This window comes from Myotis davidii, unplaced genomic scaffold (assembly GCF_000327345.1).
Source record: "Myotis davidii unplaced genomic scaffold, ASM32734v1 scaffold370, whole genome shotgun sequence".
Classification (NCBI taxonomy): domain Eukaryota; kingdom Metazoa; phylum Chordata; class Mammalia; order Chiroptera; family Vespertilionidae; genus Myotis; species Myotis davidii.
In genome coordinates, this window is record NW_006288615.1 from 7396250 (window position 1) to 7406847 (window position 10598).

Sequence of the window (10598 nt, forward strand, 5' to 3'; positions counted from 1 at the left end):
GCAAGGGGTGGGGCAGTGAGTGCTTCCTGGAGGAGGGGACACCTGGGAGAAGTCAAAGGACAAGAAGTCAGGGGGAGGTGTGGGGGGGCGGATTCCAGGCAGATGGAACAGCATGTGCAAGGCACAGCAGGCTGACAGCGATGCAGTGCAGGGAAGGTGGCCCTGCGGGGTGAGAGGGCAGCACATGAGGCTGGAGAACCACAAGCAGTCAGGAGGGGCCCTGGGTGCACTTCTCAGCAGGGGAGAATCATGCAAGGGCTTGGGAGCCAACCAACCCAGGAGACGGCACACCAGTTAGGACTGGCATTCCAAGCTTCCCCTGAGAATGGGCACAGCAATTTTTTTCCTGTTCCCTGTCACGTTAGGCCTTCCTGAAGGCACAGGGTGAGGGCCCAAGTCTGGGAGGGAAGGTGCACAGGGGAGAAGCGCCTTTGTCCAAGCCAAGTGCAGGTCCAAGTGGGCAAACAGGCCACACCCCAAAGAGACATACACAGGTTGAGTGGAAAAGAGCACACTGAAGGTCTCTGCTCCCACCACAGGGCCCCATGCTGTGCGGGTCACACAGCAGGCATCACTGGGTCCTCTGAAACAGAAGAGCAGCCCTCCACGCAGCTGGCCTGCTCCCAAAGCCCTGACCTGGTTGCCTCTGTGTCCCCCAATCGCCCCCACAGCACTGGGACAGAAAGCACTGCTGCTTGCCCAGCAATTCCATCCTGGGCAGGGACATTCCCCAGGAGTTCTGGCCTTAACTAACTCCAAACACTCCGGTTCTCAGGTCTAGTGGACACAAATAAGTAAGACAACTCTTCTCCCAATAGGACAACTTCCACACCAAGTTCTCTGCCACTCAAAGCCACCTGGAGACTGGGGTTTCTGAGAAATAAATTTGTGCTCACCATCAGCTTCAGATCATTATGTCACCAAACCCCCCACACAGATGGGAAAGAGAGAGAGAAAACAGATCAGCAAGAGAGTGGCAAGCCCAGGGGCGAGGAAGGTGTGGTTCACTTAACTGTGAGTGAGCCCTCCAGGGCAGCCTGCTGAGAAGTGCCTCCCCAGCCAGGATCCCTGCTACCACAAGCATTTAAACTGCTTTTAAAAATACTTGACAGTCTAATTTGCAAAGAAAAATTTTTGAGTATGGAGACAAATCTCCTACTATGTATCAAAGTAACTTGCCCGAGGGTTTTAGCTTGCTTTAGCTTACCTCCTAAAAAGCTTCTTGACCCTCCCTCTACAACCACCTCCCTGCCCCTAACACTGACACAGCACTCTTCCTCTTCAACCAGGAAAGACTGCAGAGAGGTCTAGGAACTGGAGATAAAGGGCAGTGCAGGTGTGTGGCCACATCCCCAGGCAGGGAAAGGAGCTGAGAGGTTGACTGCTCAGCAGCGGTGGCCCACAGGCCCTGTGCTCTCTCTAGATCTCAGAGCACTTTCAAATTCAAGCGTAATAATAGCCTTTATTTGCAAAAACAAAGCCATGATTTGAAGTCCCCTGGAGACTTGCCTCCTAGAGGGTGAGGCCTGAGATCTGCGCCAGGAGAGGAGACTTTGTTTTATGTGCTGAAAACAGTGACTAAATAAATGAATTATTAAATGAATCAATGAACAAACTGTCTACCTGGCACCAAACTACAAGCTTACACTCAATCCCCTAAGCCTTATGACAAATGCATGAGACAGGGTTTGTTACCCCCATCTGACAGACAAGAAAGAGCGAGGCACAAAAAAATTGAGCAGCCTTGCCACTATCTGAGATGCAAAACATGGATGCGGACTGGCCTCGCTAACATCAAAGTCAGTCCCCTCCACTGTCCCAACAGAAACCAGAGTCCTGGCTCCCAGATGGAGCACGGATGGAGGAAAATGTCCCACCAGGAGGACAGGTGTGACAGAGGCAAAGGGAGGAGTGAACACAAAAAAAGAAGCAAAGTCATTAGCTGCAGATCTCCAGTGAAACATCCACTGTGCCTCCTGCCAGTAGGTGACAAATGGGACCCAGAATTAGCCCCTGCCAGCCGGGCTGCAAGGAAGAAACTGGAAGAAGGCTAGTCAGTGAAAATGTTTCCATGTCCTCCCCAGCAGAGAAGCTTGGCTGCATAATTAAATAGAGATATTCCTTCTGGGAAAAAGAACAAATGCAAATCCTTCTTGCTGGGTTTCTCCAGCCCTTTTCAAAGCCGGGAGTGTAGCTCTCGGAAGTTTCCCTCCCCACATTCCAGAACATGTACTGTGGCCCATGAACCATGTTCAGCCCACCTCAGGAACCTTCGCTAACAGGGCCCGTGAGCCTCTCTCCAAAGCACACTAATCTCCAGGAACCCGGGATTTTAGGCTTGTTGGCTGAGGAACTAGTCACTGTTGATAAAAGTTCCTCCTAACACTTGAGATGCACACTGGCTCTGTTTTATCAACCATGGAAAGAAAACATGTTGGTAAAAAGAAAACAGAACACGCCATATGGAAGTTCACACTGTACATGCTTTCATTTGTAACTATGCCAACATCCCATGAGATGGGGACAAAGTGAGAAACCATTTGTATCACCTGAAGAAAGCATGCCACAGCACCTCAGATACACTTGTTCCAAACTCCTCTGTGTGAATGCCCAAGAAGGTGGACAAAGACAAAGCTGTTTCAGAGTAGCTGACCACAGTAAGCATTCTGGTACCTGTGATCAACGAAGCCACTGAGTGAATGACAGGGTAGTTGTGAAGAAATTAGCTGGATACAGAGGCAGAACTGAGAGTAAACATATAGAGACGAAAGACGTAGGGAGTAAAATGAGATGGCACATTTGTTTACTCGGGATCTCTGGCAAAAAGAGCAAAGAAAACGATACAATGTTGAAGAAGCACTGGCTGAGGATTTCTAGCGTTGATAAAAGCAGATTCACAAGCACAGAAGGAAAACTTACACCAAGGGACAAAGGTGTGTCCACACCTAACACATCTGCACAGAACTGTGATGATGAAGACAATGTTAGCAGTCAGAACAGGCCGACATGGAAGGGATGACCACTGTGCAGGCATCACACTTCACAACCACAGGAGCCACAGACAGGAAGAACACCCTACCTGTTACAAAAGGTGGGGGGAAAGGTCCTCTTGAGAGGTTTTAACCCTTTGTGGTCGTTTGTCTACTCTCAGCCACCAAAGTTTTTTTACTGTTCCAGTCGTATGTCTGCTCTCAGCCACCACAGCAAGGAACCGTATGAATCTTAACTCTATTCATTCATGTATCAGTTCATAATTTCTCTGAAAGCTCTTAAGTGTCTAAGCGACCTTGTCACGAACCAAAACATTGCCCCGACAAATCGGAGCTATCGAAACTCAATATAAATAAATGCGGTCGTTCCACACTCGCCATGCAAAACACCGTGGGAGTCAGTCGCCTTTTGCGAGTGAAGAAATTGACAAGCTTTGGAGATACTTCACAGAATTTCAAATAAAGCTTTACAAATTATGTTTAACTATAATTAGGCATTCTACCAAATTTAATACGACCGCAAAGGGTTAAATGATCGATCCTTCAAAAATGAGGGTGAGATAAGAGACATTTTCAGGTAAACAAAACCCCTTTATCACCAATAGACCTTCTAACACTGTTCTTGAGGGATGTTATCAGGTGGAAAGAGTAGGACCAGGAAGGAGGGTCTGCCATGCAGCAGGGAATGAAGAGCACCTGCACTGGGACACCACAGGACTGGAGATGACCGGAGCACTGCAGGTCTGAGGACTGTGCACTACAGGAGAACCAGATGTTTGTTAACATATGACATTAGGATTGTTAGTGTAGGCAGCTAGCTCGATATTAACAAAAGAGAAGGGAACAAAACTGGCTAAGCCTAAGCCTGATTAAGTCTCGAAGTTACTGAGTCAGACACCACAGGTGAAAGCTGAACCCCCATTAAGGGGATTCACTTCCCTCTTTCCCCCATGTAGGAAGGAAGAACAAGCTTTCCCATCTCCCCAGAGGGCAACCAGTCCACTTGCCTGGACTATGGGAAGGAATAAACAATAAAGGGGGAACTCCTATGCACTGTAGAAACCAAAACCGTGCAGGGATGAGGCAAAACTTTGAGGCATGGGCAGTAGAAGCCAAATAGCAACATAAATGGGCAGAGTCTAGCCTGGGAAAATCTGAGGAAAGGACTGTATTGGATAAGGGGGAGGGCCCAATATAAGCCTGCGAAGGATCAAGAAAAAGATTGGTTAGTTTGAAAGAAAGCCTATTCTCTCCCAATCCTGAGGTAATATAATCAAAGCTTAACAAAGGCCCCACTCAGTAGCACGTATCCGTTCCTCCATTGGTTTGCTTGCATTCTCTCTTAGTAGCAACCATGAGGCTCTAAGTGCAGGTCCAAGTTGGGTCCAAGCATGGTCCTGGATGTGGCAGCGCAGCTCCAGCTAGAGTGCAGCCAGGAACAGCTAGCCAGATGGGAGGAGAGACTATACTGGACTACTGGAGCCCCAGGTGATGGCATCACAGTTCTGTATCCAGAGCCTCCTGGTGGGCACTTATGCTCACCAGGCCCAGGACTTCTTCGGGAGTGAGAACGGACCTGAGCCACCTGGTCATGGATGACACATTGGGCAGCTGGGGGCAGTCCTTTGTTACTGCTCCAATAAATCTTACCAGTACACCTCATTCTCGTACGTATGGGTCCCTGAAATATTTTTCTCATGGCACCATGGAAGAACCCTATTTCCACGGCAACAGGATGATGCACTTGTCACAATAATGAACCAACAGTGATATATTATCATTAGCTAAAGTCCATACTCCATGTAGCTTTCTGAGTTTTCCCTCTGTGTCAGTTTTCCCACCTGACATTCAGTGGTCATGTCTCCTCTGGTTCCTCTGGGCTGTACTGGTCAGCTATTTTGTGGAATGTCCCTCAGCTGGATTTGTCTGATGTTTTTTTCATGGGGTTTTGTGTTTTCAGAAAAAAACACCCCAGAGGTGAAGTGCCTTTCTCCTTACACTATACCAAAGGAGTACACCTATCAACACGACTTTCAAAAACCGGAATGAATATGAAAATACTAGGCGCCAGCACCTGTTGGATATGCCTCACACTGGATTTCAAGGCAATGTGCAGCCTATATAGGAGAAAGGCTGAGGACTAATGGGCTGCAATTCAACCTCAGCAGTTAGGAATGATATCAGATGACAGCAAAATAAAGTAGAAGAGCGGAAATTTCAAAACTAGAAAGCCAACTAAAAAGGGAATAACATCAAAATTTGGTTCTTAAAAATTTAACAAAATATGGTCAAAAGAAAGATATATAATGTTTGAAATGAAAAAGGGTACATAACTCCAAATCCAGCAGAGATTTCAAAAGATAAGAAAAAATGATGAACACTTCACAGCAATAAAAGATTTAGATGAAATGAACAAGTTCCATCTGAGCACCTTCAAACAGAAACTCAAGTTCCCAAGGAAGAAGAACCATAACAGAATCACCCCGTAGGCTCTGACAGCACCATTTTATCGGAAAGCCTATACCCTGTGCCAGAGGGCCTTATGAGAAACCTGAAATTAGCAAGGAAAGAAGGTTTAAGGCTTGCCAGAGTTGGCGCTGCTGGCCAAGGCCAAGTGCGGGGCTGGGGTCCATGCAGTGAGCGCACAGGCCATAACAGCTGTGATGCTGAGGGGCCCGCTGAAAATAGCAGCATTTGTTTATATCGCCTGAGAGCGAGCCTTTCAGCCATTTGGGAGGGTTGTCCTGGGGTGGAGGTGAGGGCAGGGGCCTGGGAGACATGCAGTCAACAGTGGGGACTTCAGAAGAACGTCATCTAGAAATGGTGGAGCAATAGGTGACTCAGGAAATGACAGAATTCCACCGCTGTTTTCTGGAACTTGGCCTCTAAGGGGAGCAGATGCTCAATAAGGCAGGGTTGGGCCCAGAGCCAACCTGCTGTTGAGACCTCACAACTGAAAACAGCTTTAAAGGACAACCTACAATTAACATGGGAACAATTATCTTCCTAATTTAGGTTAATTCTACTGCGCAGCGCTGGTTGGCAGGTTGGGGGGAGGATGCACTGGAGACATCCATGTGGGTGCTTTTTATTTTCTTCTCCAAGGCCACACATTTTAAATATCGTAAAGAAGATTTAAAACATCAGCCAGCTTCTTCTAGAAAAAGGACCTGAGCTCCCAACAGATAGCTCCTAACTCAGGCTGGAGCCTCCTCCTGGAAGTGGCCAGCTGCATGTGCAAGGAAACAGAACCTTAGTTCTGAGGAGGTCACCGTGCAGCCTTGTCTGCAGACCCCCATGCATTTCCAGCAGGAGGAGCGCAGGGAGGCCGTCCCCACCCCAAGGCAGTGGGGCTGGACATGGGGTGTTCTGACACACACAGTCCTCGGACCTGGGAGGCACCTGTCTCAGCAATGCTGGTGCTGCAAAGCGTGTGCGGGAACTCGGGCAGCAGCCTTTTCCAGAATACCTGTGAGGCCTCAGCATGACAGTCACAGTGAGGCCCCGAGGCCCCAGGCCTGACCTGGCAGGAAACAAAGTGCTCTGGTGCTGCTCTTGTGTGGGAGGAACACAGACCCTTTCAGCATTTGTTCTTTGTCCGAGGCCTGACGCAAAGGCCTTTGAGAGCATCTGCGATGAGAATGTCAACAGTGCGTAAACACCAATGGACCCTGCTGAGCCAAGAAATCTGCTGGGCAGCCTTGACCAGGCAGTCCCAGCAAGAAACCAGGGCAGCCTCAGCCATTTGGCAGGGTCTGAAAACACACACACCCTCTCACCCTTATTTAAAATGAGCACCTTTACCTTCAGAGAGCAAATGAGTATGCCACTGGACATGAACGCCAGAACAGTGATCAGGCCAGAGTGTGCCATTTCCCACGTGAGGACCAGTGAGTGAGTGGGGCAGGAGGTGGACAAGATGCTGTTTCTTTTTCTTTTTTTTTTCTTGTTCTTTTTTGGAATAGGGTTGGGATGGAAGCAAGTTCCCAGGAGCCAGGGAAGCTGTGCTTTATGGGGACTTGGGGTGGACAGACCTCCTTTAATAGCCAGCCCATGAGCACAGCCCATTCGGGCCTCTAGCAGGAAGAGAACATTTTCAACTTCAGTTACCATCCAAACAATAAACAGAAAACTTCATTAAAGAGATTACTCTTTCTAATAAAAAGGAGCTAGACAGGAAATGAGACTACCCAGCTGGTCTGCAAGCCCTGACCTCTGCCTCGCCTGGCTACCCTCCTCTCAGGTCATCCACACCCTGCAGTGGGACACTGACCTGCATCACCTGGACACACAGCTCAAATGTGTGTCCTAGCACATCTCAGTGGCATGCACACCCTGAAGACAGGAACACTGGCTCCACCCTTCCTCAAAAGACTTCAATGGGAAAATATTCATTACAAGTATGTGCTAAGCACCAGAGGGCTTTCAATGATCTACTTGCAGTAAGAAAAAAGGAAGCAAATGTACTAGAAGACATTTCTAGAAAGAGATAGGCCATCCAAGTTATTCCCTCCCACCCCTACCCTCCACATCCTACCACATACACAGTGCCCTCCCAAAAGGCTGGGTGGTTCAGGTCATGTTCATGTGCTCTATACCCAGGTGGCTGAGGCGAGGACCTCAATAACCATGCATGTACCACCCCAGGCAGGTGAGCAAGGCCCTAAGACGGAGAGATGGGTGAGTCATGGAGAGACTTGTCTTTGCCGCCAGGGACCACAGCAACCCACTGGTCAGATCTGCATTTTGGAAAGGTTCTTCTAGAAGCCGTGGGATAGGATAATGTGAAATTGGAGCTTTAGTAGGGTCAGAGTAAAGCACAGGAATTAAATAGTTTTTAGAAAGGATAAGACCATTTGCGAAGCTGATGAAATGTTGAGGGTGGAGAGAAAGAGAAGAGCCATGTCTGGGCCAGGGTTTTGGGTGGGTGGGGCTGTCTCTTCTGGGAGGGGAAGAACAGGTGTAGAGACAGTTAAGGATGCAGAACAATGTTCACAGGTGACTCAAAGTCCATCATGGGCAAGGCTCAGGTGAGAGAGCAGAGCTGGGCACAGAAAAGACAGCTGTCAGGACTCAGCCTGCCTAGGGCAGGAGCACAAGAGGGAAGGGAAAAGCTGGAAGACTGGGCCTTGGTCTGGCCCCTACTTCTTGGCCTCTCCCCAGGGATACTGGGAGGGTCATCTGGTCAATACTGGTAAGCCTCAGAACAAGGCCAGAGGGTCAGAAAAACTCTGTTCCTGTTCTTACCCAACAATTAACCCCAAAGACTCTACCTGCCCAGTGTGAAGCCACTGTCAGGCCAACTTGGGACAACACCCACCAAGGCAACTCTCATGCCACTGATCAGTCCAAACGGTTTCCTATAATATGGAATTACAAAATATAAAGAGTAAAATGCAAAATAGCCAAATCTAGCATTCATCAAGGAGCCAGTCACACAGGAGCCAACCAAACAGGACAAGGACATGGCAGCGGACTGGAAGGAAATAGTGATGTGGTCAGAACATTGAAACCAGTGACAGGATTAAAAGGAAATTTTACCCATCTTCAAATGTTTTATTCTTTTCAGCATTTTCTCCAACAAACAGTTCCCACCTTACGTTTAGAGACAAAGAACACAGATCTGTGGGCTTCCTCTGAAGTGGCTGCACCCTCCATGCCTGCACCTCTCCAAAGTTGCTCTTTTCTGCTCACTGCCGCATGGAGCCTCATTTCATTTCTTACACAAAATCTTCTCACCAGAATCAAGAGCAGCACAACAGAATCACTCCCAATGACATTCTGTGTGAACAGAGCGGAAAATCGGCCACCTGTGTCTCCCACAGCCACCTTCTACTGACACCAGAAAGGAGCATCTTAGGAACTGGGAACTGAGAACTCTGGGGAAGCTTCCCTGCTTTGTCGTAAACTCCCACTGCATTTGCTTCCCACTGGGCCCCACTGCCAGTCTTTCCCTTAAATGACAACCAGCCAAGCCTCAAGCTCTCGTATGAACTGACCATTAACTTTCACTCAAGAGAGAACAGAGTTTTTCAGCATCCCCAATGCCCCCCATTTTACAGACAAGGCACAGAGAGGCTCAGGGACTGCCCAAGGTCCCAGGCAGGAAAGGATGATGCTCAAGCAGACTGACATCAGGAGCCATGCCCTGAGCACTCTGTTTGTACAGTCAGAGAGCAGTCATGCGCAGAACGCACATCTGCACATGTCGATGTCACACACGGAAGCCATGGCCACACATGTGCCTTGGGAATGGACGTGGGTGCTATCCAAAGGAAGCCTTCACCATCAGCCCAGTGCACGGTCCCTGCCGACAACCATGGTGGGCAGGCCCAAACCCTGTCCCAGAGTACCTCTTCTGCTGGTAGCTTGTTTCACTGCTTATTGTCTCTCTTTTTAAAAGGCAGACAACCAGCTGAGCGCTGTCTAAAGGTCATGACATTTCCTGTGGCCTCAGATATCTTTGCAAGGTTTCCTGGGATCAGGGTCACAACGTTGGCTGGCATTTAAGAGAACCCATGCTGTTTTTTTCAGGGCTTCCCTTTATCTGATCATTTCTGGCTCTTTTTCCTTGAACAGTCAATAAATAACAAACCTCAGCGATGCATCCCAATCGGCTTGGGGACAGTGAACTGGGTGCTTGTCAGACACCCAAACTCTGGAGGTGGCTTACCTGAGGTCCAGGAGTGGAGCTCAGGGATCAGGGTTCCACCTATGCCCAGAGATTGTGGGTAGCAGATAAATTTAGAAAACATGGGGTTAATGGTTAACCTCACTCACCAGACCTGTCTAAATCATATAATCTTGGACCTATTTGCTGTAATTTCCCTCGATATTCAATATTCAATTATTCTTGCCAAAGAAATGAGATTGTGATCTAGATGGCTTCCCAAAGATATCCCCTGGGGCACAGGAAAAAAGTTACAAAACTTGTATTTATGTTTATTTTTTTATTTTAAAAAAGGTATTCGCTTTATGCTACTTAATACAAGGGCTGGTCCCGGTCAGGGTATCCCCTCCCGCGCTCAGCCTGACCCAGTGACCTGTGGGCTCTGCCGGGAGTGGGGACTAGGGTGAGCAACCAGGGAAGCCCTGTGCCCCCAAACCTCTCAAAATGGGGACGAGGGGCATCACTGCTAAGCCAAGGCAGTGACCTACTTGGAAGGTGGACACTTTAGAGATGAAGTCCCAGAGACCTGGGCGTGGTGCCACTGAGCTGCCACTATGCCACGGGAGAACCTCATGAAGACTGGGGCTTAGCTCAGAGCCTGCAAAGAGGGGCCTCCTGAGGACACAGACACTATCCACTGCAGAATCCAAACCCCAGCAAATCCAGTTTGCTTCTGAGAGCCACAGGATGATGAAGGAGCTGTTTTTGTTGGCCTCCTAATTGGAACCCCTCTAAATAAGGGAAATGGGTAACAAAGCCAAGAGCAGACCGAGCACAGTTTGTACACTGACACAGGTACAGGCTGGAGGGTTGACCCGCACACAGTGTTCTGCTTGCCATCGGCCTGTGGGTTACTGTCACACTGAGGGTCCTCTTCTGAAGCAATGGAGATTCTGCTCCCTAGAGAAAGCCATTCCCCTTTCCAATGGCCCATTCTA

At 48.7% G+C, this 10598-nt stretch overlaps 1 protein-coding gene across 10 annotated transcripts in view; it reads right to left on the minus strand.

Annotated features, from left to right (window-relative positions):
* HDAC4 (histone deacetylase 4) overlaps positions 1–10598 on the minus strand; it is a 201353-nt gene that overhangs the window by 148403 nt on the left and 42352 nt on the right. The window lies entirely within an intron of this gene.